This window comes from Bubalus kerabau, chromosome 4 (assembly GCF_029407905.1).
Source record: "Bubalus kerabau isolate K-KA32 ecotype Philippines breed swamp buffalo chromosome 4, PCC_UOA_SB_1v2, whole genome shotgun sequence".
Classification (NCBI taxonomy): Eukaryota; Metazoa; Chordata; class Mammalia; order Artiodactyla; family Bovidae; genus Bubalus; species Bubalus kerabau.
This window is the reverse complement of record NC_073627.1, coordinates 77,220,415-77,247,543: the sequence shown is the minus strand read 5'-3', so window position 1 is coordinate 77,247,543 and position 27,129 is coordinate 77,220,415. Positions and strand designations below refer to the sequence as shown.

The 27,129-nt window shown below is 40.1% G+C and overlaps 2 long non-coding RNA genes across 3 annotated transcripts in view; one reads left to right on the top strand and one right to left on the bottom strand.

Moving 5' to 3' along the window:
• Nucleotides 1-27,129, bottom strand: part of LOC129649869 (uncharacterized) — a 326,398-nt gene that overhangs the window by 263,385 nt on the left and 35,884 nt on the right. For both annotated transcript variants that reach the window (XR_008713323.1, XR_008713324.1), the window contains exon 2: nt 19,253-19,321. This is a non-coding gene — a long non-coding RNA (uncharacterized LOC129649869). The remainder of the gene's footprint in view (nt 1-19,252; nt 19,322-27,129) is intronic.
• LOC129649872 (uncharacterized) lies at nt 14,035-15,411 on the top strand. Its single transcript, XR_008713335.1, has 3 exons — nt 14,035-14,186; nt 14,717-14,758; nt 15,114-15,411. It is a non-coding gene; the product is annotated as an uncharacterized LOC129649872 (long non-coding RNA).

Below are 27,129 nucleotides of genomic sequence, written 5' to 3'. Positions count from 1 at the left end.
AAATCCCTTATCATTATACAGTGGAAGTGAGAAATAGAATTAAGGGACTAGATCTGATAGATAGAGTGCCAGATGAACTATGGACAGAGCTTCATGACACTGTACAGGAGACAGGAATCAAGACCATTCCCATGGAAAAGAAATGCAAAAAAGCAAAATGGCTTCTGGGGAGGCCTTACAATAGCTGTGAAAAGAAGAGAAGCGAAAAGAAAAGGAGAAAAGGAAAGATATAAGCATCTGAATGCAGAGTTCCAAAGAATAGCAAGAAGAGATAAGAAAGCCTTCCTCAGCGATCAGTGCAAAGAAATAGCGGAAAACAACAGAATGGGAAAGCACATATAGTAAAGTATATATCAATAACACAAAGGATTAAATAATAATCAAGGAAACCTCAGCCATTTCAACTTACTTTCTTTAGCCACTCTGTTTTTTTCTTTCTTTATATTTTAAGGAATATATATGTCACTTAACATCACTTAACCTCACTCCATCTTAGTTTCTACATCTATAAAATGGGAATAATCCCATCCGCTTTCCAGCATTGTTCTCAGGATTGTGGTGTACTGTTCAGCACAGTTCAGTCACTCAGTCGAGTCCAACTCTTTGTGACCCCATGAATCACAGCACACCAGGCCTCCCTGTCCATCACCAACTCCCAGAGTTTACCCAAACTCATGTGCATCGAGTCGGTGATGCCATCCAGCCATCTCATCCTCTGTCGTCCCCTTCTCCTCCTGACCCCAATCCTTCCCAGGATCAGGGTCTTTTCCAGTGAGTCAACTCTCTACATGAGGTGACCAAAGTATTGGAGTTTCAGCCTCAGCATCAGTCCTTCCAATTAACACCTAGGACTGATCCCCTTTAGGATGGACTGGTTGGATCTCCTTGCAGTCCAAGGGACTCGCAAGAGTCCTCTCCAGTACCACAGTTCAAAAGCATCAATTCTTCAGTGCTCAGCTTTCTTCACAGTCCAACTCTCACATCTATACATGACCACTAGAAAAACCATAGCCTTGACTAGACAAATCTTTGTTGGCAAAGTAATATCTCTGCTTTTTAATATGCTATCTAGGTTGGTCATAACTTTCCTTCCAAGGAGAAAGTGTCTTTTAATTTCATGGCTGCAATCACCATCTGCAGTGATTTTGGAGCCCAAAAAATAAAGTCTGCCACTGTTTCCACTGTTTCCCCATCTATTTCGCATAAAGTGATGGGACCGGATGCCATGATCTTAGTTTTCTGAAGCCAACTTTTTCACTCTCCTTTTTCACTTTCATCAAGAGGCTCTTTAGTTCCTCTTCACTTTCTGCCGTAAGGGTGGTGTCATCTGCATATCTGAGGTTATGGATATTTCTCCTGGCAATCTTGATTCTAGCTTGTTCTTCCTCCAGCCCAGCGTTTCTCATGATGTACTCTGCATATAAGTTAAATAAGCAGGGTGACAATATACAGCCTTGATGTACTCCTTTTCCTATGTGGAAACAGTCTGTTGTTCCATGTGCAGTTCTAACTGTTGCTTCCTGACCTGCGTATAGGTTTCTCAAGAGGCAGGTCAGGTGGTCTGTTATTCCCATCTCACATGACAGTATATGTACTAAATATATTACAGTATGTATTTATATAAGAAGCATGGCACAAATCCTGGAGTAAAGTTACTATTACCATCTGGGGGGAAAAGTCCCCAGATCTCAGCACTGATTTTCTCCAGCCACATCAGTATCACATGCTATTGTCTGTAACACCTCACCATCTTTGAATAGATGTGGTCTGGCAGCTCCAATGCCCCACTACTGGCTCAGGCCACCACCCACACTTCCTCCAGGCTCATCACCTACTACTTGGCTAAGACGCATGCCACGCCTGGCAGGTTCCTCCACACAGTCCACACCACCAACACCACAGCTGCTGCATTAGGGACCACTGCTTGTCACTCCTCTAAAATGGACCATCCTGTACCAGCTCACAAGAAGCAATTATGTGTATCTCTTCCCAATTCTGTTCAATGATTCCAAGTTGATAATTGAAAATTGGCCATGGTGGAAATCTATGTCTCAGAAATTGGCAAATGCAACAAGCAAGGGTGATCCCCACACACACTTTGGGAGATGCCATTGTTAAACAGTTACTAGCATACCATTGTCTGAAACAGAGGAAGAAAAGACAGGACTGGGCAGAGAAAGAAGCGGATCCTACCGACCACAATAACTGTTACTCCACAGGCCAAGAAATTAAAACTGCTGCTGTGTTGAATAATAAGTACATCCACTCTAATTAGACTCAGAAACAGAGACTGGGTAATGACTAGTGCTCCATGGCCCCTAGTGGGCTTGCTCTTTGACAAACTTGGAGCAGAACTTTATCACCTGGTTAACCTATTCTAACCAAGGGATTATGATGACAATTTGGGTGCTAGGTATCAACATCAGCTGAGACTCTATGTCCAATAGTCGTTAAAATATCTGAGACTTCCCCTTTCCCTAGTGTAAGAGTTACCCAAGTAAATGACTTTATATATGATAGAAAAATAACATCAACACAACTCCACATTAGGAACAGCAATGGCGTACCTATTTCAGGTCTAGAGATTTGGTGCAGAATGTCTGTAGGGACTGTGATCTGATCCCTCATCATGGATAAGGATTACACAAAGAAAGAAAACAAACTAAGATATATAGCAACAGAATCAGCCAATCCCACAGGAACCAAAGTATAACCTTGACCAAGGTAGCTCCCCTCTGATGAGGGCAGTTTCCATAGAGAGACTTAACCCAAGATGTGATGCCAAGAGTGGTTCTAGGAAGCAGACTCAGCTCTGAGTCCTGGGCAGTTAGTTTATCAGCTGGGAAATTGTCCTGAAGTAGGGAGTCTCAGCAGCATACGACAGTGTCCGTTACACTGGGCCAGGTTAAAATAAGAGCCCCTATACTACATGCAGAACCATATTCTCCAACAATCTTAAGGATTTTAGTTCAGCTTGGAACACCAATTTCCTTCTCTCAGCCTACATTCTCTCTCATCAACTGTTTAGGTTCTTTCTTAAAATTCTGCATACCCAAAGGCTTTCAGAGATGTTTATACATTGATCAATTTCACTTGGGTTTGTTTGGTTTCCAGAGGTTTTTCAACTACCATACAAAATGAGTTAATTCAGTAATATACCAAAGATTAGGGAGATTTTCCAGCCTCACACAACCTATACTAATGATGCTTTTGCAGGACGATCTATTACAATTATTGTCATGGTCCATTACTGGTAATCTTTAGTTACAGTAAAGATATTTTTATAGTCGATATATTTAGCTTACAAACTGAATGAGGTGCAGTCAGCAGGAGAAAGAAAAAATAACTCTCTCATTAGGATAACCAGGCAGTTAGGGAAAGACCTTGACATATGGGTAACGTTTTTAGAAAGTTTCAGAGACACAGTTATATGGCAGTTACAATTAGCATCTAACAAGGAATTAGATTTGTTTATACACACTTCAGAGGGAAGAAAGATTATGGAGGCTATTTTGAAGGCACCCATTGTGATGGAAATTGATGAAATATTGAATAACATCTTTAAAAAATAATTTATCTAGAACTGATACTCAGGTCTGTATAAAGGGCCATGCTGAGAGAGGAGTGAGTTAATAGGTTTCTGGGTGATTTTCTATCCAAACAGGTTTGGAGTAGCTTAAGCAATTAACAAGCTTTCTGAGCTGATTCAAGACTACAGGAAAAAGTTATAATGTGCAATATGCTCTTGGGGGATTCTTAAAAACCGTCTCTGTGATTGTCAAGTGATGATGCCATAATCACAATGCTGGTGTCTGCAGACCTGACCCAGAGATTTCTGTGAATGCAGTACTCTCATTAATTTTATTCCTTTTAGAGATCTGCATCAAGAGCTAGAAAACAAAATGGGTTTTTATGCTTTCTGGCAAGATACAATGTCTTAATGTGAATCTATACAGATTCTTGACTTCATATCAGGGTTGACATTTTGTGATTGGATTTGTAAGGGGGAGACAGTGCCTTACTCCCACCAAACAGGTGGTAGATGAGGAAGACAAAACCCAGGAAAACCTACCTCCTGAATACAAGAGCAGTTCTGGGTCAGGCCATTTGTAAAACCACAGAGCCAATGACATAACGTGTTGTGTGAAAAACCACCTGTGCTGAAGATATGATATGTGATACTACCTTATATGGATTTTATTATATTCAGGGCAACACAGAAGATTCTCTGCTTACTATAGATGGCAGAAAGCTGTGTATCCACTTTTGCTCATGGACAACAGCTTTAAATTAGGTGGGGAGAGTATGAGTTAAAGAATTTAGCAATGCAATTATTTATTCATCCTAGTATTAAAAATAGCTCAGGGTACACTTTCTGTTTCCCACTTTCTGTCATAAATAGTTCTATTTTTAAAAAAAGATACAGAATTTAGTTTTCCTTCGGTGCTTTGGGTCTAAGCAACAAAGAATGAAATATGGATATGGCTTGGACTCAGATTAATCTATGATATGCACCCCTTTTTGCTCGCTGCCTCCATCCAGGCTGTGATATGAGTGCTACAACGCCCCTAGCACATGAGTTCTATGTACTATGGCAGGAAGCAAGTCCTAGAATATCTTTTTGTATTAAGGTGGGGCAGGGGTGAGTTGGGAGATAAACTTTCATGAGCATATTTCAGGAGACTTCAACCTATAAAATGCGAAGAGCTGTGTTATTACCCTAAGGGGTGTATAAGTCACACTGTATCAAGTTCTTCTGTCAAGATACTATTTTCAATTGTTACTACTGCGATACTTCAGATTTAGTCTTCATACAGGACACAGTAACACATATATAATAGTGCTGATAATCAGACTGATGCGGTCATTTCACAAATGGCCTGGTCCAGAACTAGTCTCCCTGTACACAATCAGCTATTTCAGGAGTTAGGTTTGCCAGGGCTTTGTCTTCTCCAGGCACTACCTGTCTGGTGATTTCTCTAAATATCTGAGATGGCTGACAATGACACATTCATTTCTCATTTTATCTCTTACACTTTTCCATTGTCCTTGTGATCTAAGCAGCTAGAGGTATTTTGGATTCCCTAGAATCTGAGGGTAAGAGTAGCCAGTAAACCATAATAACACCCCCAAGAAGAACAGCATTATCTTTTCTGAAAACTTTAGGAGTCCTCTGGTGTGTGGGGAGGCGGGGGTGGTAATACATCAATATTTAACACTGGTTTCTGTGCTAATAAATGAGTAGGCCTTCTGGAACTACAGTTTCAGTGGCCCAATTTTGCACTGTGTCAACACCCACAAAGATGGACCCAGGATCCACGAAAAGAAAAGCTATTTGTCCTCCTCTCTACATGGATGACCAATCATTTGATGTTTTATTTTCTTTCCTTCAGGCCCTTTGTTATGTCCGCTTAAGACTTAACCCAGTTCAGATTCTTTACTCTGTTGTGTATGACACGCTCTTATCAATATATTCAACTCTTCTCTCCAACTATTCTTCTATCACAACTGGTTGAAGAGCCCATGGCCTGGATCAACAGAGCTGCTAGTTTTCTCCAGGATTATATCTAAAACCCTGAATGATACTCAAGATAATCATACACATTTTCAGATTGGCATCAGGTTAAGTTCATGGTTTTAAATTTAGATCATCTGCCTATGAAGTCCAGCAATTCAGACATTCGGGACCTTGTAAGTTTGAAAAGTCAAATCTTCCTGTGTTGCAAGCCATCAAGTTTAAGACTTTTTTTAAAAGGCACTAAGGAAAAACATCCCATAAAACTTTTCAACTGGATAAAATTACTCAGAATAAAGGTGAGAATAAAGGATTTATCTACTCTTCAGGAGTCTGACATCTGCATTGTAGCTCTCATTAAGTAGAGAGAGAAAAAAAATGATATGCAGAGAAGAAAAAGAGATATAGAGCATGTCTGGAGGATATTACTTTGAAAAGAACTCTAGAAGTAATTACTGGCATATGGAACTGACTTCAACCAAATAAAAATGAAGTCTAACAAATTTTGATGGAGATTTACTAAAAAGTTTGAACTAAAAAAATTCATGTGACTGTTCAAGCTTTAAAATAAACTTGAGCATCCAAATTTCTATGAGCAGGTAGCAAAATGAGAAAGCAATATATCTCCCAAGGAGGGCATATTTCACGACAGCACTTCGGATGTGGTTAAGGGGAATATGTAACAAAAAGGAAGCACCTTGCCATAAGGAGGAGCCATAAAGTAGAGAAAGGAGTGGTAAGAAAGCTCCTTCCGAGATCAGAAGTGGGCCTGATTAAGGAACATTCCCCGCACTAGGTTAGCATGTCCTCATAATGTCTGCCATCAGGATTTCAGTTATTACAGACAAGGGACTGCTGCGCATTTTATATCAGCCCCACTTCTAAATGGAAGTACTTATAGTACACAAGCAAAACTCATTCCACCATCACCAGTTGTGTCTTAAGAGAGGAGAACTTGGTATCAGAGTTCCCTCAGTCCAAGAAGAGCTATGTGCATGCATGCTAAGTCACTTCAAACGATTCTTTGCAACCCCATAGCCTGTAGCCCTCCAGGCTCTTCTTGTCCATGGGATTCTTCAGGCAAGAATACTGGAGTGGGTTGCCATCCTCTCCTCCAGAGCATCTTCCTGATCCAGGGATAAAACCCACATCTCTTATGTCTCCTACCCTGGCAGGTGGGTTCTTTACTATTAGTGCCTTCTGCTATACCTGGATCTAACTGAGGGAAGACTTTGCATCTTCCAGAGATCTTGGACCTCAACCGTAACCTTGTGACTGAATAAGACATTTGGGTTTTCTCAGTTAAGAAGCAGATTAGTGGGGCTTCTCTGGTGGTTCAGTAGTAAAGAATCCACCTGCCAGTGCAGGGGACACAGTTTGAACTCTGATCCAGGAAGACCCACAGGCTGCCAAGCAACTAAGACCATGGGCCACAATTATTGAGCCTGTGCTCTGCAGCCCAGGAACCGCAACTACTGAGCCCATGTGCCACAGCTACTGAAGCTCACCTGCCCCAGAACCTGTGCTCCACAGCAGGAGGAGGCACTGCAGTGAGAAGCCTGCACACTGAAATGAGAAAGTAGCCCCCGCTTGCTGCAATTAGAGAAAAGCCCATGCAGCAACAAAGACTCAAAAAACAAAAATAAATAAAAAACTAAAAATAAATGGCCAAATACTAAAAATAAATAAATAAAATTCTTTTTAAAAAAGGAGAAAGGGATTAGTAAGCTCTGTGTTTGGGAAGAAGTGTGAACTGAAGATCTGATGACAAGAGAGCTGAACAATGGTAGACATTGTTAGTGTTCACAATGCCCAGTCTGCCTCCTTCTCCAGGCAAGTGAAAGACAACACTTTCCCAATGTTAATTTCCCTTAAAACTAGGTGGGCTAATTGCCTGGTTCTGGCCAATGGACCATGAGTAGAAATGACATATGTCAATTATGAGCTGAAGCAGAAGAGACACAGAAAACCTCTCTATGTCCCTTTCTCTCCAGCTGCAAAAAAAAAAAAAAAAAAATTGGCAGCCTCTTGGTGAGTTCCTAGAACCAAGAGATAGGAGTAGCCAGCATTAAGGAGCCAATGCATGGAGAAAAGTTAATCTGGATATTTCTGCAGCAAATTGAGTGAGAATGAGAAACTTTCATTCCATTAGACCACTGAGACTTCTGTTAAATTCACAGAATAACCTAAGCTATTCAGATTCCATTTTAATGAAATCATGCATATTTAATTTAGAATTTAAGTCACCATCCAATAGTATTTTCCTTCACCATTTTGAGGGTGTAAACCCATTATATTTTGAGAACTATTGCTACTGATGAGAAGGATATGGCAATTTAAAATGTATCCTTATAAGCCATCTTTATTTTCTTTCTGAAAATTTCTTTCTGAAAACTGAACTGATAGAAGTTCAGTTCAATCGCTCAGTCATGTCTCACATTTTCCAACCCCATGGACTGCAGCACACCAGGCCTCCAGGTCCATCACCAACTCCCAGAGCTTGCTCAAACTCATGTCCACTGAGTCGGTGATACCATCCAACCATCCCATCCTCTGTTGTCCCCTTCTCCTCTGGCCTTCAATAATTCCCAGCACCAGAGTCTTTTCAAATGAGTTGGTTCATCACATCAGGTGACCAAAATATTGGAGTTTCAGCTTCAGCATCAGTCCCTCCAGTGAATATTCAGGACTGATTTCCTTTAAGATGGACTGGTTGGATTTTCTTGCTGTCCAAGGGATTCTCAAGAGTCTACTCCAACATCACAGTTCAAAAGCATCAGTTCTTCAGTGCTCAGCTTTCTTTATGGTCCAACTCTCACATCCATACATCACTACTGGAAAAACCATAGCTTTGACTAGATGGACCTTTGTTGGCAAAGTAATGTCTCTGCTTTTGAATATGCTGTCTAGGTTGCTCACAGCTTTTCTTCCAAGGAGCAAGCATCTTTTACTTTCATGGCTGTGGTCACCAACTGCAGTGATTTTGAAGCCCCCCAAAATAAAGTCTACCACTGTTTCCATTGTTTTCCCATCTGTTTGCTATGAAGTGATGGGACCAGATGCCATGATCTTAGTTTTCTCAATGTTGAGTTTTAAGCCAACTTTTTCACTCTCTTCTTTCACTTTCATCAAAAGGCTCTTTAGTTTTTCTTTGCTTTCTGCCATAAGGGTGGTATTATCTGCATATCTGAGGTTATTGATATTTTCCCGGCAATCTTGATTCCAGTTTGTGTTTCATCCAGTCCAGTATTTCTCATGATGTACTCTGTATGTTAAATAAGCAGGGTGACAATACACAGCCTTGACATACTCCTTTCCTGATTTGGAACCAGTCTGTTGTTTCATGTCCAGTTCTAACTGTTGCTTGTTGACCTACATACAGATTTCTCAGGAGGCAGGTCAGGCGGTCTGGTATTCCCATTTCTTTCAGAATTTTGCACACTTTGTTGTGATCCACACAGTCAAAGGCTTTGACATAGTCAGTAAAGCAGAAGTAGATGTTTTTCTGGCACTCTCTTGCTTTTTCAATGATTCAACAGATGGTAGCAATTTGATCTCTGGCTCCTCTGCCTTTTCTAAAACCAGCTTGAACATCTGGAAGTTCAAGCTTCATGTACTGCTGAAGCCTGGCTTGGAGAATTTTGAGCATTACTTTTCTAGCATGTGAGATGAATGCAATTGTGTGGTAGTTTGAGCTTTCTTTGGCATTGCCTTTCTTTGGGATTGGAATGAAAACTGACCTTTTCCAGTCCTGTGGCCACTGCTGAGTTTTCCAAATTTGCTGGCCTATTGGTGCAGCACTTTCACAGCATCATCTTTTAGGATTTGGAATAGCTCAACTGGAATTCCATCACCTCCACTAGCTTTGTTCATAGTGATGCTTCTAAAGGCCCACTTGACTGCATTCCAGGATGTCTGGCTCTAGGTGAGTGATAATTACCATCATGATTATCTGGGTCGTTAAGATCTTTTTTGTATAGTTACTCTGTGTATTCTTGCCACCTCTAATTAATATCTTCTTCTTCTGTTAGGTCCATACCATTTCTGTCCTTTATTTTCCCCTTCTTTCCATGAAAAGTTCCCTTGGTATCTCTAATTTTCTTGAAGAGATCTCTAGTCTTTCCCATTCTATTGTTTTCCTCTATTTCTTTGCACTGATCACTGAGAAAGGCTTTCCTATCTCTCCTTGCCATTCTTTGGAACTCTGCATTCAGATGGGTATATCATTCCTTTTCTCCTTTGCCTTTCACTTCTTTTCTTTTCTCAGCTATTTGTAAGGGCTCCTCAGACAACCATTTTGCCTTTCTGCATTTCTTTTGCTTGGGGATGGTCTTGATCCCTGCCTCCTGTACAGTGTCACAAACCTCCATCCATAGTTCCTCAGGCACTCTGTCTATCAGATCTAATCCCTTGAATCTATTTGTCACTTCTACTGTATAATCGAAAGGGATTTGATTCAGGTCATACCTGAGTGGTCTAGTGGTTTTCCCTACTTTCTTCAATTTAAGCCTGAATTTGGCACAAAGGAGTTAATGATCTGAGCCACAGTCAGCTCCTGGTCTTGTTTTTGCTGACTGTATAGAGCTTCTCCATCTTTGGCTGCAAAGAATATAATCAGTCTGATTTCGGTGTTGACCATCTGCTGATGTCCATGTGTAGAGTCTTCTCTTGTGTTGTTGGAAGAGGGTGTTTGCGATGACCAGTGTGTCCTCTTGGCAAAACTCTGTTCGCCTTTGCCCTGCTTCATTCTGTACTCCAAGACCAAATTTGCCTGTTATTCCAGGTATCTCTTGGCTTCCTACTTTTGCATTCCAGTCCCCTATAATGAAAAGGACATCTTTAGGGGTGTTAGTTCTAAAAGGTCTTGTAGGTCTTCATAGAACTGTTAAACTTCAACTTCTTCAGCATTACTGGTCAGGGCATAGACTTGGATTACTGTGATATTGAATAGTTTGCCTTGGAAACCAACTGAGATAATTCTGTCATTTTTGAGACTGCATCCAAGTACTGCATTTTGGACTCTTGTTGACTATGATGGCTACTCCATTTCTTCTGAGGGATTCTTGCCCACAGCAGTAGATATAATGCTCATCTGAGCTAAATTCACCCATTCCAGTCCATTTTAGTTTGCTGATTCCTAAAATGTCAGCGTTCACTCTTGCCATCTCCTGTTTGATCACTTCAAATTTGCATTAATTCATGGATCTAACATCAGGTTCCTATGTAATATTGCTCTTTACAGCACTGGACTTTATTTCCATCACCAGTCACATCCACAACTGGGTATTATTTTCGCTTTGGCTCTGTCTTTTCATTCTTTCTGGAGTTATTACTCCACTGATCTCTAGTAGCATATTGGGTACCTACAACTTGGGGAGTTCCTCTTTCAGTGTCCTATCTTTTTGCCTTTTCATACTGTTCATGGGGTTCTCAAAGCAAGAATACTGAAGTGGCTTGCCATTCCCTTCTCCAGTGGACCACGTTTTGTCAGAACTCTTCACCATGACATGTTCATCTTGGGTGGCCCTACTCGGCATGGCCCATAGTGTCACTGAGTTAGACAAGGCTGTGGTCCATGTGATCAGACTGGTTAGTTTTCTATGATGGTGGTTTTCCATCTGTCTGCCTTCTGATGAGAAGGATAAGAGGTTTATGGAAGCTTCCTGATGGGAGAGACTGACTGAGGGGGAAACTGGGTCTTGTTCTGATGGGTGGGGCCATGCTCAGTAAACCTTTAATCCAATTTTCTGTTGATGGGCAGATCAAACAGATCCCTGTTGTTTGATCTGAGGCCAAACTATGGTGGAGGTAATGAAGATAAGGGCGACCTCCTTCAAAAGGTCCCATGCAGGCACTGCTGCACTCAGTGCCCCCACCCTGCAGCAGGCCACGGCCGACCCACGCCTCCACCGGAGACTCCTGCACACTCACGGGCAAGTCAACTTTATAAAACTCTTCTTCAACTTTATAAAATTCTTACCCATTACTAACAAAATACTGCCTATTAGACACATACTGTCTCTCATACTGGCTTCCATATTCCTTAAATAATATTTTGATGTTTTCCATCATTTTCTGTGCTAATGGTGCAGTTGAAGTCATTTTCTCAGACTCACTGTCCAGTTTATGAATCCTCTTTTCAGTTGTTTAACTTACTGTTCAGTCTTTGGATTCAGATTTTTTTTTTTAATTTTTTGTTTATCTTACTGTGTTGAGTCTTAGCTGGGGCCTGTGGGATCTTTAGTTGCATCATGCAAACTCTTAGCTGTGGAAGGTAGGATATAGTTCCCTGGCCAGGGATGGAACCTAGGTCTCCTGCGTTGAGGACACAGAGTCTTAGCCACTGGATCATCAGGAAAGTCCCCAGAATATGTTTTATACAGAGACCTTTAAAAAACTTTCTAATTAATCATTTTTGGTTCTTGTCTCATGATTTATGTGTTTTTATCTCTTTGAGTAATTTAAATAAGCTTTGTGAACTTTTTTCAGGTTGTTTAGTTATTTCTAGTTCTAAGCATCTAAGTTCTCCACTTACTGGATCTGTGACTCTCTTCCATAATGGTTCATTCTGTGTGATTTGAACACTTTCACTAGGAGCTCATCTTTATCTTATTATGTATTCCTTTGGGGGGAAGGAAAATATGTTCTGGACTGTTTCCTGCTCAACACAGCAAGTCCCAGGTATTTCACTGGCTCTTAATTTCTTGACCCTTCACATTCATCTGACATAATCTGAAGTTCTCATTTTTCAAGGGCATTTTGTGCCCACTGACAAGCTAATGGAAGATAAACTTTCTTGCATTTCCTATAGTCTGAGGTTGGAGCCTTCTGGTGTTCATTTCTGGGATACGGCAACCCTTGATCATTCTGACTTTTGGCAAGATACTTAGTACTAGTACCCTAGCCATTTGATATCTATGGTTAAAAAAATTCTCTTTCTGTGTGTATCTAAAACACAGAACCAAACTGCTAAGATATCAATATATTTTTAATAACCTATGGAGACATTGGCAGAAGCCCCTGCTCACACCTTTGATGTCACGTTTTCTACATTTTTGTCTCATGGAGATTTCTCTCTCTTGGTGTTGAATTTGGCTATGTTTCCAAATATTCTTTGGCTTATTTTAGAAAGCATTTGCATGTATGCAGAGCTATTTGTATCCTATTTGATGTATTTTTGTGAAATATAAAACTCAATCTTCATGACACTTTAATTGGGATTGAACTAGAAATATGAAATAGAAAGAGAATAAGTATTTATCATATCTAAGAGAATGTCATGGGTCTGCATTTACTCAATATTTCTAATATCACTTTCAACATTCTAATAAAGCTCTGAGATTTAATTTATGCCAAAACATGAACATCTGTCATTGTTTATTCCTGAGAATTTTTTAAACTATATTTTCCGCCTACTTACTGGTGCTGCATTATCTTAGCAAACTCTACATCTATTAGAAATAGATATTAACCCATTCGGAGGCCACCCTATTGGTCCAGTTGGAAGAAAATGTGTCTTGAAATAAAGTAGCAACCAGGAAATGTAGGAAAGCTCAAAGTTAAGAGATATTTTAAAATCATAATTAACAGGATTTGATAGTCAGATGTAAGAAGTGAAAAAGACAGAGGTATTGAGGATAATGTCTGCATCAAGTGCCTTGATGATGGATAGAGGTCCCACTGAAGCCTAGTAAAGGGATAGATGTGGGGTGAGAAAGGAAGATTAGAATATAAAGATGGAAAGTTGGTAATACATTTATACTAAGCTATTTTTTGCTGAATAATTTATTGTGCCATTGAAGGAAAATATTTTGGAATAAGTTACAGCTTCATGGAAACATAAGAGCCACTAGGGAATTTCGAGTTATTAGAAAGGACAGGAATGCAGGGCTAATAAGAAGTCAGGGTCTAGACAGGATATCTGAATGTCTTCTCCCAAAGGAGTTACTGTAATGAGGTCAGGAGGTCACGAGCAGGTTTTTTTCATGCAGTTGAAAAAAAATATTGAGATGACATTCAGAACATTCTATTTCCATATCTGACTCATCACAACTATTACAGTCTTCAGTGATGAAAAAATAAAATGTATCTTCCTATACTGAAAACATACAGAGCCAGAGACTTTTCACAAAAATAAAATGTTCAATTGCTTGAAATTGAAATTCTAAATAGATATGGCAGTGGAGAAACATTTCCTTCTCAATAGCACTCCAGCATCTTTAGCTGGAGCTATCAGCATCTTAATTTGGCTGTGGGGACTTTGTGTGTGAAATATACGGAATGTGTTTTTTAAAGGTTTTTGCTGGACAGTCAGGCTGTGATGGAGAGTTGAAATGTAGCCTGTGGCACTTCTTGTCCAATATTGTGCACGTCCCTAACAAGAGACAAATGATTTCATTGTGAGATGAATACGTGTGAGGGACTAATAAACCAGTTAGAGCGATTATCAGAGTAAAGGAGCCACCTAAGTGACAGCATGACTGAAACACAGACCCCGTTCTCCTCTGCATTTGCAGAAGACGTGAATTCACATGCAAGCACGCTCTTCGGCGGTCTTAAGGACATCAGTGTGAAATTTAAGCATTCCAAACTTTAGAGTCGGCTTTTCTCTAGGCAGAGAGTTGCACCAAAAATGAACTCACAGAAACAATCAATTCCATCACAAGAAAAGGTAAAGATCATATTGCTATATTAATTGCTTTATTGCCATCCCCACCAAAATCCCTCGGTCAGGAAGATGCCCTGGAGAAGAGAATGGCTATCCACTTCAGTATTCTTGCCTGGAGAATCCCATGGACAGAGGAGCCTAGCGGGCTACAGTCTCAGTTCAGTTCAGTCACTCAGTCGTGTTTGACTCTGCAACCCATGGACTGCAGCATGGCAGGCCTCCCTGTCCAGCACCAACTCCCAGGCTACAGTCCACATGGTTGCAAAGAGTCAGGCACAAGTGAGTGACTAATACTTTCACTTTCACCAAAAAACAAAGGACAAGGCCCATAGCATTATAGACTTCATAATTATCTCTGCCCTAATGGAGAGAGAAGTCAGGGGAAAGGGAAAGAAGAAAAATCTCCCCAATATAGCTTCCTTTATGGAGTGTAAGGACTTTTGGAAAAGATAAGACTGTCTTAATTAATTAGTTAATTATTTCTACAAACATACATTAATGTCCTACTACTAATGATGTTTTTGTATGCCCAGGTGAATAAAAACGAGAAAAACTTCATCTTCAGACAAGTTCAGGTATGTATGGCCAGCCATTAACAAACATAAAACAATACTTTCAGGGCCTTTAGCCTCTTTTTTTCCCCCACCATTTCTTATTTTCTATTACTGTTTTCTGCTTTCAGTCATTTGCCTTCAAAGCTCCTTTCAGAATAATCCCGACAATATTCAGTGACCTGTTTAAATGGCCTATTTCAAACAACCACAAAAGGAAAAGACAGAATTTTCCTTATGGCAATGAAAAGTTTAAATTTAAACAAAAAGACTGCAATGTTATACACATTAGTGAATATCTTAACAAGAATGGTTGATCACAATATTTTTAATAAATTGTTTCAATTTCTCACTTGTTTCTTTCTAATCTACTTCACAGCTTCCCTGGTGGCTCAGTAGTAAAGAATCCGCCTGTTAATGCAGGAGACGGGGGTTCGATGCCTGGGTCAGGGAAAGATACCCTGGAGAAAGAAATGAAAATCCACTCCTGTATTCTTGCCTGGGAAATCCCACAGAGGAGCCTGGTGGGCGACAGTGAGTCCATGGGGTCACAAAAGATTTGAACACATCTCAGCAACTAAACAACAATAACAAATGGACTTCACAGAGAGCTGAGAGAGTAAACATAATAAAATGCAATTCTACTCACGTCACCTCTCCCGTGAAATTCTTTCCACAGCTTTTTATGAACCTAAGATAAAAATCAAATCCTTAAAGGAGACTTACAAGCCTTGTATGACCTTCTATGCCATCTAGTGCCCTTCTCTTTTTAGCTCAATAAGCATAAGCCAACTGGGCTTTCTTTTAGTCGTTACAGAGTAGATCTTTCCACATCAAGAGTTTTTATACTCCTTTGTCTGCACTGGTTCACTGGATCCTCCATGCTTCCAATTCTCAAGCCACTTCACACACACACACACACACACACACACACCCCTTCTCTCTCACCATCTGCATAATTCATCTTTCAGGTCTCCATTCAAAATATCAGTTCCTTGAAGAAAGAAATCAGTCTTCCTTCTTGTCCATTATTTTCTTCCTAGTACCATGCCTTCCCTAGCCCTGTAAGACTATTTGCATGTGGTGACTATATTTCTAACATAATTACTAATTAATTTATTTCTCCCCTCTGTACTGTAATCTCTACAGGGGTAAGGACCATGTCTGTTTTAATACCATATGCCTGTCTAATACTGTATATATTTGCAGCCTGGTACACAGCAGGTATTCAATATGTATTTATGGAATGAAAAAATGAATAACTAGAATATTAAGATCAATAAAAATGAATAAATCATAATTTATGAAATTAGACTCAAATTAGGTCTGAGTTTCTTGGCAAATAGAATAAAAAGAAGAAAACTGATCCATTTTAATCAATTGTACATCTATGTGTTCAGTCACTCAGTTATGTTTGACTCTTCTGTGACCCCATGGACTATAGCCCACCAGGCTCTTCTGTCCATGGAAGTTTTCAGGCAAGAATACTGGAGGGGGTTGCCATTTCCTACTCCAGGAGATCTTCCTGACCCAGGGATCAAACCCATGTCTCTTGCATCTCCTGCATTGGCAGGCGAATCCTTTACGACTGCACCCCCCAGGAAAATCAAACCATTTTTTTCAAGGCAACAAAACTTTTCCTTTTTCTACAGAATGTAGAAAACTTTCTCAAGGAGATAATTTTCCTTCACAGTTCAAATCACAGTTTATATATGTGTATGATCATGAGTGAGTCTGACTCCATTAGACTCCAAACTTCTGAAAGGTACAGACCTTGTCTGACTTGCCAAAACATCCCAGCATATAACACAGGGTCTGAAATAGTAAAGGCTCTGCTAGTAACCCGTTTATTCTTTCATTCAGCAAATATCTACCAGACAATTACTATGTATTTAGCACCAAGATAAAAAAAAAAAACCATGAATAACTGATGTAAATAGTACAGCTTATCATTTTACAGTAACAGCAGCCATAAATTTCACATGGCTGTTTTAGGCTTTTCTTGTTTATGCTGACATTGTTGGCACTTGATAAAGTCTGAAGGAAAACATTAAAACGTGGTAAAACTACATAATGAGGAGCATAACAAAGGTTTTCCACATACTTTGCTTTTTAAAGGCTCAACCTGTTTTAGGATAGAATTTGGAGTAACTGGAGGAACTAGGAAAGACCCTTAGTACCACTTCTCTGAGTTTATGCCAGAACCAGGAGAAGAAAAAAACACTCAAGTCTGAGCTTGCTGATGACAGTTGGAGTTCCTCTGTGCTCACATTTGTGCTAAAATATCCTGCAGATTGAGGCTGTTTCATCAAATTTTCTTTTCCTAGTAGCAGCAGTCAATAGAGAGTCAAACTACTTTTCTTTCTTCTCTCAAGCCAATATTGTATTTTTTTTAAGTTTATGGTTACCAAGGGGGTGGGGAGGGCTAAATTAAGAGTTTGGAATTAAAATATACATATAGCTAATACTGTATATAAAATAGATAACCAACAAAGACCTACAGTATAGCACAGGGAACTATATTCAATTGTCTAATAATCTATAATGGAAGCAGATATAAAAAAAGAATATATTTATTTATATATATGCATAACTGAATCACTTTACACCTGAAACTGGCAGAACATTGTAAATCAATGATATTAAAATAAAACAATATTAATCTAGTGTTTTCAGCAGCCCAGCACCAGGAAATTCTTCTCATTTGAAGGGCTTTACAGCAGAGGAGCCTGGAGGGCTAGGAGGGTCCATGAGGGTCACCAAAGAGTCAGACGCAGCTTAGTGACTGAACAACAAGTTCAGTTCTGTTCAGTTCAGTCACTCAGTCATGTCCGACTCTTTGCAACCCCATGAATTGCAGCACGCCAGGCCTCCCTGTCCATCACCAACTCCCGGAGTTCACTCAAACTCACGGTCATCGAGTCCATGATGCCATCCAGCCATCTCATCCTCTGTCGTCCCCTTTTCCTCCTGCCCCCAATCCTCCCAGCATCAGAGTCTTTTCCAATGAGTCAACCCTTCTCATGAGGTAGCCAAAGTACTGGAGTTTCAGCTTTAGCATCATTCCTTCCAAAGAACACCCAGGACTGATCTCCTTTAGAATGGACTGGTTGGATCTCCTTACAGTACATGGGACTCTCAAGAGTCTTCTCCAACACCACAGTTCAAAAGCATCAATTCTTCGGCGCTCAGCTTTCTTCACAGTCCAACTCTCACATCCATACATGACTACTGGAAAAACCACAGATTCAACTAGACGAACCTTTGTTAGCAAAGTAATGTCTCTGCTTTTTAATATGCTATCTAGGTTGGTCAAAACTTTCCTTCCAAGGAGTAAGTGTTAGTTATTCAGAAATGTGTAGAAGGAGAATGGGACATGAAAAACAAGATCATGATTCTTGGGCTACTGTTCCTGATATCACCCTCAGTTTAGGCCATTCTATTTTAGTTTCCTAAAGCAGAATACACAAGTCATCAAAAAAAATAATAATAATTGAGTCATCTGACCTCTTCTCCTTTAGGACTTGTGTGGAAGCATGAAGTTTGGAAGAAGCAACCAAAGATAACTCACTCATGTTTCCAGTGGATTTTTGCACGTGTAAAGACATCCTTCACAGTGATCCATTTCCTAATTCCTCTGAACCTCATGAAATCTGATCATGAACATCAATGAGCCTCCTGAGGGTTCTGCAGAGATCACACCACTTTACATGAAGTGAGTCAGGCAATAGGTGAACTCAGTGTTCCTCATAAAGTGAGACTGAATGGCTGAGTTCCACTGAATGGATGCCTCCTTACCAGAATGGCAGCTTTAGTGGAGTCATTTAGTCACTCCAGACATCATTACCCTTTACTGTAAGATGGGGGCAAAAATATGTCTTGTCTATTTCACAGGATATTCTAAGGATAAAGCGATATTAGGCACATGAAATTACTCTCTGACATTTCCAGGGGAGGAAAGGATATGAAGTTACCTCCTCAGTCTCCCTTAGCAACTACTCTGTCTCTTTTCCAGGTCTGTTTCATCCCTCTCCCACTCCGCCTTCCCACAGAATGTATGTGAAGTTTTGGGGTTGAGGGTTAAAGGAAAGCTTGCACCTTTTCCTCCCATCAGTGTTTATCACCAGAAATATATTTTACATACACAGTAGATTCCACTTTTGCCTGAAAATATGCATACTGACATGTCTCTAGATAAAGATGTTAGAAAACTTTCAATGTGATTTTAAAATGAAATTTAATTTTATTCCAGTTATTACCAAAACACTAAATCTTTTTGGACACTTGAAAAAATAATGCAGGATGGGCAAGCCTCACTTATTTCTTTCTTTATTTTTGCAAAGCAGGAGAGAACTTCAAACCAGAAAAACAAGAAGAACTTCAAATATGTATAAAATTGCACATCCCACTTTTGGTGAAATAGTCCAAATGCAAGAATCAAATTGCTCTTACTCTCACTTAAATAGCTCAGCAATATCTAAAACAAATGAGTCACAAGCTTGTTTTTGTATCACTTACCTCAGATTTCTTTTTTCAGGAAAATTTTTGAGAGGAGAAATAATGTCACTGATAGTTTCATCTCATGTCCTGGGAAAAAATAGAGCAGAAAATTACCCACCTCTGGTGCATTAGATGTAGGCATGCCTAAACTATTCAAATAACCCATAGCACCTATGTCTGCACAGACTTTTGAACGATTCTCTTTGATAGGAGTTACTTCCCTACAGTGGGCATTCAGCCCTAATCCTCACTGCCCTTCATTTCTTAGATTTTTTCCCTCTCTATAGTTCTGTTTATTTATCCTAGGATTGTCAAAGCCCTAGTTGATTTCTTGACTACCAAATGGGGAGGAATGTATCAAACCTGTTTTCAGTGGTTTTACCTAGCCAGGAAAATAAGCACCATTCAGTCACTCCATCACTCAAAAACACTTTCTCATATCTTCATACATTTGTGTGTACTAGAACAATGCTAAACACATGAGGATCAGAGATTAAAAGCCAGAGTTCTTACTTTTGAGGATGTCACCATTTGGTTGGTACAGACAGTTAAGGAGCTAATTACTATATAGATACATAGAAAACAATCACATACACACACACAAATAGAGGGAGATACACACAAATTACTATCAAAGCACACAAAAAGGAGCACTAACTCAGACTGAGGGTAAAATCAGTCAAACTTAATGGAGATCATATTTGAGCTGAGTCTCAATTAGGCGTAAATTTGGTCCCCAGTGGATATTTGACAATATCCAGAGATATCTTCACTGATCACAACTGGGAGCTTGCTCCTAACTCTACTGAGTAGAGGGAAGGCATGCTATTAAACACCTTATGAAGCACAAGACAACCCCCCACAACAAGCAATCATACGGCCTCAAATGCCAAAAGTACCAAGTTCGAGAAACCTTGTTGTAAAGGATGAAAATGCAATTTAGATTGCTTTATATCAAGAAAAAGGGCCATATATTTGAAAACTCCAATGATATACTCATTCACTGAACAAGTGAACATCAAGTGCCCACCAGGTTGGGTAATGTCATAGGTACAGGAGACAAAGTGTGACCAAAACAGGAAGGTCCAAAACAGGACCAAAACCGGAACATATATTTCACTGAAAAGAGATAAGCCATAAAACAAAGTGCAAATAGGTAAATAAATAATATATCAAACAGTAGACATTCTAAGATGCAAAATTAAGTAGAATAAGGGATGAAAGTCATGTTAGAGAACCAGGGGATAGTGCGTATACAGTGATCAGAAAACAGCTTCCTTCAGGGGGCGGTACACCACCTGGCATGCAGCGTCTTAGTTCCCTGACCAGGCATCGAACCCTCACCTCCTGCGGTGGAAGCACAGAGTCTTAACCACTGGGCGACCAGAGAAGTCCCAACAGGTTCCTGTTTTAGGCAGGATGGTCAGAGAAGTTCTCGCTTATATGTCCACATTTAAACAAGGATTTGAAAGAAATGAGGGGGGAAACCATGTGAATACTTGGAGAAAGAATATTCTAGTCCAGAATGTACAAAAGTTCTCTGAGAGAAAAGTCACAGGAATAGCAGTGATAATCACTCAGTCGTAGCCGACTGTGACCCCACGGACTGTAGCCCGCCAGGCTCCTCTGTCCATGGTATTCTCCAGGCAAGAATACTGGAGTGGGCTGCCATTCCCTTCTCCAGGGGATCTTCCCGACTGAGGAATCGAACCCACGTCTTGTGCATTGCGGGCAGATTCTTTACCGTCTGAGCTACCAGGGAGGAAGGAACTGCAATAAGGCCCATTTGACAGGAGTGCACATGGATGACAGGGAGACTGGGAAGAGATGATATTAGGGTGGAGAGGAGAGCTGGTCTGCCTTCCCTGCCCATGGTACCCAGGCAACTGCATTCACTGTGGGTGAGATGGGAAGGTTGTGAGCAGTGGCTAACAAGACAGGTAAGTTTGAGTCAGAGGATGATGCAACTGGAGATGCATGTAACAGACTGACTGTACCATTCTGTCAATTAGACTTAGAGCGCGAGACCAGGTAGGGAGCTACAACAGTAAGCATGGCAAAAGAGGATGAAGGCTTGGATAAGGATGTTACGGTAGAAGCTGTAAGAAGTGGTTAGAGGCTGAACATATTTTGCAAGCAGAGTTGATCAACTTTATGGGTAGAATAGACATAAGATACAGTGGGAAGAGAAAAGCCAATGATTATCTTGGAGACTTTTGCTTTCTGAGCCAAGTATAAGTATTTGTTGGGGGTGCAGGTGAGGTGGAGACTGACATGTTTAAGAAACAGAATGGACAGTAAAGCTTTGGTCTATCATGTGAAGCAGAAGACAGAACAAAGTGAGATCAGAGAGGCCAGAGGAAACATCCCTAAGTACATTGTTCTAAGTGGAAAGGGAAACCATGGCAGGGTATATATATGTGTGTGTGTGTGTGTGTATATATATATATATATATATATATATATATTCTTTTTCATTATGGTTTATTACATTATATTAAACATATATAATTTCCTGTGCTATACAGTAGGGTCTTGTGGTTTATCCATCCTATATATAATAGTTAGCATCTGCTAACCCCAAAGTCCCAATCCATCCCTCCCCCACCCCTCCTTGGCAACCACAAGTCTGTTTTCTGTGTCTGTGAGTGTTTCTGCTTCATAGATAAGTTAATTTAAGTCATGTTTCAGATTCCACTTACAGTGATATCATAGAGTATTTCTCTTTCTCTTTCTTACTTCCCTTAGTATGATAATCTCTAGGCCCATTCATGTTACTGCAAATGGCATTATTTCAATCTTTTTATGACTGAGTAATATTGCATTGTATACATATTCCGTATCTTCTTTATCCATTCATCTGTCAGTAAACATTTAGATTATTTCCACATCTTTGCTCTTGTGAATAGTGCTGCTATAAATACAGGGATACATGTATCTTTTGAAATTACAGTTTTGTCCAAGTATATGCCCAGGAGAGGGATTTATCAATCATATGGCAAATCTATTTTTAGTTTTCTGAGGAAATTCCATGCTGCTTCCCATAGTAACTGCACCAATTTACACTCCTTCCAAAAACATAGGAAGGTTTCCTTTTGTTCACATCCTTTCTAGCATTTGTTATTTGTAGATTTTTAACGATGAGAAAGGCCACATTCTAAAACATAACTATAACGAATACTTCAGTTCAATTCAGTCACTCAGTCGTGTCTGACTCTTTGCGACCCCATGGACCACAGCACGCCAGGCCTCCCTGTCCATCACTAACTCGCAGAGTTCACTCAAACTCATGTCCATTGAGTCAGTGATGCCATCCAACCAACTCATTCTCTGTCGTCCCCTTCTTCTCCCTCCCTCAATCTTTCCCAGCCTCAGGGTCTTTTCAGATGAGTCAGTTCTTCGCATCAGGTGGCCAAAGTATTGGAGTTTCAGCTTCAGTATCAGTCCTTTCAATGAACACTCAGGACTGATCTCCTTTAGGATGGACTGGTTGGATCTCCTTGCAATCCAAGGGACTCTCAAGAGCCTTCTCCAACACCACAGTTCAAAAGCATCAGTTCTTCGGCACCCAGCTTTCTTTATAGTCCAACTCTCACATCCATACATCACTACTGGAAAAACCAAAGTTTTGATGAGACGGACCTTTGTTGGCAAAGTAATGTCTTTACTATTCAATATTTGGTCTAGGCTGGTCATAACTTTCCTGCCAAGGAGTAAGTGTCTTTTAATTTCATGGCTGCAGTCACCATCTGCAGTGATTTTGGAGCCCCAAAACATAAAGTCTGACACTGTTTCCACTGTTTCCCCATCTATTTCCCATGAAGTGATGGGACCGGATGCCATGATCTTCATTTTCTGAATGTTGAGCTTTAAGCCAACTTTTTAACTCTGCTCTTTCACTTTCATCAAGAGGCTTTTTAGTTCTTCTTCACTTTCTGTCATAAGGGTGGTGTTATCTGCATATCTGAGGTTATTGATATTTCTCCTGGCAATCTTGATTCCAGCTTGAGCTTCATCCAGCCCAGCATTTCTCATGATGTACTCTGCATATAAATTAAATAATTAGGGTAACAATATACAGCTTTGAGGTACTCCTTTTCCTATTTGGAACCAGTCTGTTGTTTCATGTCCAGTTCTAACTGTTGCTTCCTGACCTGCATACAGGTTTCTCAAGAGGCAGGTCAGGTTGTCTGGTATTCCCATCACTTTCAGAATTTTCCACAGTTTGTTGTGATCCATACAGTCAAAGGCTTTACATAGTCAATAAAGCAGAAATAGATGTTTTTTTGGAACTCATTAATTGGATTTAAGATTTACTGAGCATGGCCCCGCCCATCAGAACAAGACCCAGTTTCCCCCTCAGTCAGTCTCTCCCATCAGGAAGCTTCCATAAGCCTCTTATCTTCTCCATCAGAGGGCAGACAGACTGAAAATCACCATCACAGAAAACTAACCCATCTAATCACATGGACCAGAGCCTTGTCTAACAAATACCTCAGTCATCTTTATTTCCTGCTATACTAGAAACTGGGTCAATTGGCTTAATGGATGTTAGAAAGGTTTCCATTGGTAATATTAGTAGCTCATAAACAGTAAAGTAGATACTATAAATGGTTTCTCATGGGTGTATGGAAGTAAATAAAAATCACCCGGATGAGAGCAAGTAACAGGTATTTATTCATAGCTTGATATAAGAAGGGATCCAGTCACCATCACTCACATGTGGCAGAGAATCAAAGGCAGACAGAGGAGTGAGAAACCTTCATAGGGGAGAAAGGGGAATGCTTTGATTAGAGGCTGTTGGCATGGGGAACATGCAGGTAGACCAACCAAAAGCATGCTCAGTTCAGTTCACTCCAGTCGCTCAGCCTTGTCTGACTCTTTGCAATCCCATGGACTGCAGCAAACCAGGCTTCTCTGTCCATCACCAACTCCTGGAGCTTACTCAAACTCATGTCCATTGAGTCGGTGATGCCATCCAACCATCTCATCCTCTGTCATCCCCTTCTCCTCCCACCTTCAATCTTTCCCAGCATCAGGGTCTTTTCCAAGGAGTCAGCTCTTCACATCAGGTGGCCAAAATATTGGAGTTTCAGCATCAGTCCTTCCAGAAGCACATATCTTATATAATTGGTTTATTTCAACAATAATTACATTTTATAATGTCTACTTAAAAATAGTTTCCAAAATCCTTTTGGTGACTCACCATCTTAGACTTATGCTAAATTAACTAATAGCTATTCACTAAATGTCTAGATCATTTCTAAGTAAGATTAAATACTGAAACATTAATTGCTAAGCATAATTAAATTTCATGTGCTTTAGCTTATTTTATATGGTACATAAAGGTAGATATTTGAGAAGCTATAAGGAAGCAAATCCTGGAAAAACTATGGGATGGTATACTCATAACTTTTGCCAGTCTGTTAGAAAATGCTGGCATATGATATATAATTCACAATTATCTATTTTTTAGTTCTCTAGAGAAGTTCAGTTCAGTTGCTCAGTCGTGTCCGACTCTTTGCGACCCCATGAATCGCAGCATGCCAGGCCTCCCTGTCATCACCAACTCCTGGAGTTCACTCAGACTCATGTCCATCGAGTCAGTGATGCCATCCAGCCATCTCATCCTCTGTCGTCCCCTTCTCCTCTGTCCTCAATCCCTCCCAGCATCAGAGTCCTTTCCAATGAGTCAACTCTTTGCATGAGGTGGCCAAAGTACTGGAGTTTCAGCTTTAGCATCATTCCTTCCAAAGAAATCCCAGGGCTGATCTCCTTCAAAATGGACTGGTTGGATCTCCTTGCAGTCCAAGGGACTCTCAAGAGTCTTCTCCAACACCACAGTTCAAAAGCATCAATTCTTCGGTGCTCAGCCTTCTTCACAGTCCAAGTCTCACATCCATACATGACTACTGGAAAAACCATAGCCTTGACTAGGCAAACCTTTGTTGGCAAAGTAATATCTCTGCTTTTGAATATGCTATCTAGGTTGGTCATAACTTTCCTTCCAAGGAGTAAGTGTCTTTTAATTTCATGGCTACAGTCAACATCGTTAGTACTTAAAATTTATAATCAACGTGTATAAACTATTAGAAACAATAGGGCAAATGGAAACAGCATTGTGTGAAAAGTATGCAAAGTGTGTAGGATGGAACAGTCGTTCCAAAACAAGAAAGAGGAAAATGTAGGAACAGCCAGAATGCACATGAAATGTAGAAGTTTTGCAGAAAAAAAAACTTAATTTCTAGTGGTCAAATTTGGCTAAAAATTTACAAGTTTCTACAAATGAACTTGCCTTTCATACTGTTTACCTTAAAAATAGCTGAGAAAAGAAGAGAAGTGAAAGGCAAAGGAGAAAAGGAAAGATATACCCATCTGAATGCAGAGTCCCAAAGACTAGCAAGGAGAGATAAGAAAGCCTTCCTCAATGATCAATACAAAGAAATAGAGGGGAAAAAATAGAATGGAAAAGACTAAAGATCTCTTCAAGAAAATTAAAGATACCAAGGGACCATTTCATGCAAAGATGGGCTCAATAAAGGACAGAAATGGTATGGACGTAACAGAAGCAAGAGATAGTAAGAACAGGTGGCAAGAAAACACAGAAGAATTATACAAAAAAGATCTCAATGACCCAGATAACCATGATGGTGTCATCACTCACCTAGAGCCAGACATCCTGGAATGCAAGGTCAAGTGGGCCTGAGGAAGCATCACTATGAACAAAGCTAGTGGAGGTGATGGAATCCCAGGTGAGCTATTTCAAATCCTAAAAGATGATGCTATTAAAGTGTTGCACTCAATACACCAGCAAATTTGGAAAACTCAGCAGTGGCCACAGGACTGGAAATGGTCAGTTTTCATTCCAGTCCCAAAGAAAGGCAATGCCAAAGAATGTTCAAACTACCGTACAACTGCATTCATCTCACACACTAGCAAGGTAATGCTCAAAATTCTCCGAGCTAAACCTCAACAGTATGTGAACCAAGAAATTCCAGATGTTCAAGCTGGATATAGAAAAGGTAGAGGAACCAGAGATCAAATTGCCAACATCTGTGGATCACAGAGAAAGCAAAAGAATTTCAGAAAAACATCTACTTCTTCTTCATTCACTATGGTAAAGCCTTTGACTGTGTGGATCACAACAAACTGTGGAAAATTCTTTAAGAGATGGGAATACCAGACCACCTCACCTGCCTCCCGAGAAATCTGTAGGTCAAGAAGCAACAGTTAGAACTGGACATGGAACAATGGACGGGTTCAAAATTGTGAAAGGAGTACATCAAGGATGTATATTGTCACCCTACTTATTTAACTTCTATGCAGAGTACATCACACAAAATGCTGGGCTGAATGAAGCACAAGCTGGAATCAAGATTGCCGCCAGAAATATCAATAACCTCAGATACACAGATGACACCACCTTTATGGCAGAAAGCGAAGAGGAACTAAAGAGCCTCTTGATGAAAGTAAAAAAGCTGACTTACAACTCAACATTCAGAAAACTAAGATCATGTCACCCAGTCCCATCACTTGATGGCGAATAGATGGGGAAACAATGGAAACAGTAGCAGATTTTAATTTTCTTGGGCTCAAAAATCACTGCAGATGGAAATTAAATTTCATGACTGCAGCCATGAAATTAAAAGACATTTCCTCCTTGGAAGAAAAGGTATGACAAACCTAGACAGCATATTACAAAGCAGAGACATTACTTTATCAACAAAGGTCTGTCTAGTCAAAGCTATGGTTTTTCCAGTAGTCATGTATGGATGTAAAAGCTGGACCATAAGGAAAGCTGAGCACCAAAGAATTGATGCTTTTGAACTGTGGTGTTGGAGAAGACTCTTGAGAGTCCCTTGGACTGCAAGGAGATCAAACCAGTCCATCCTAAA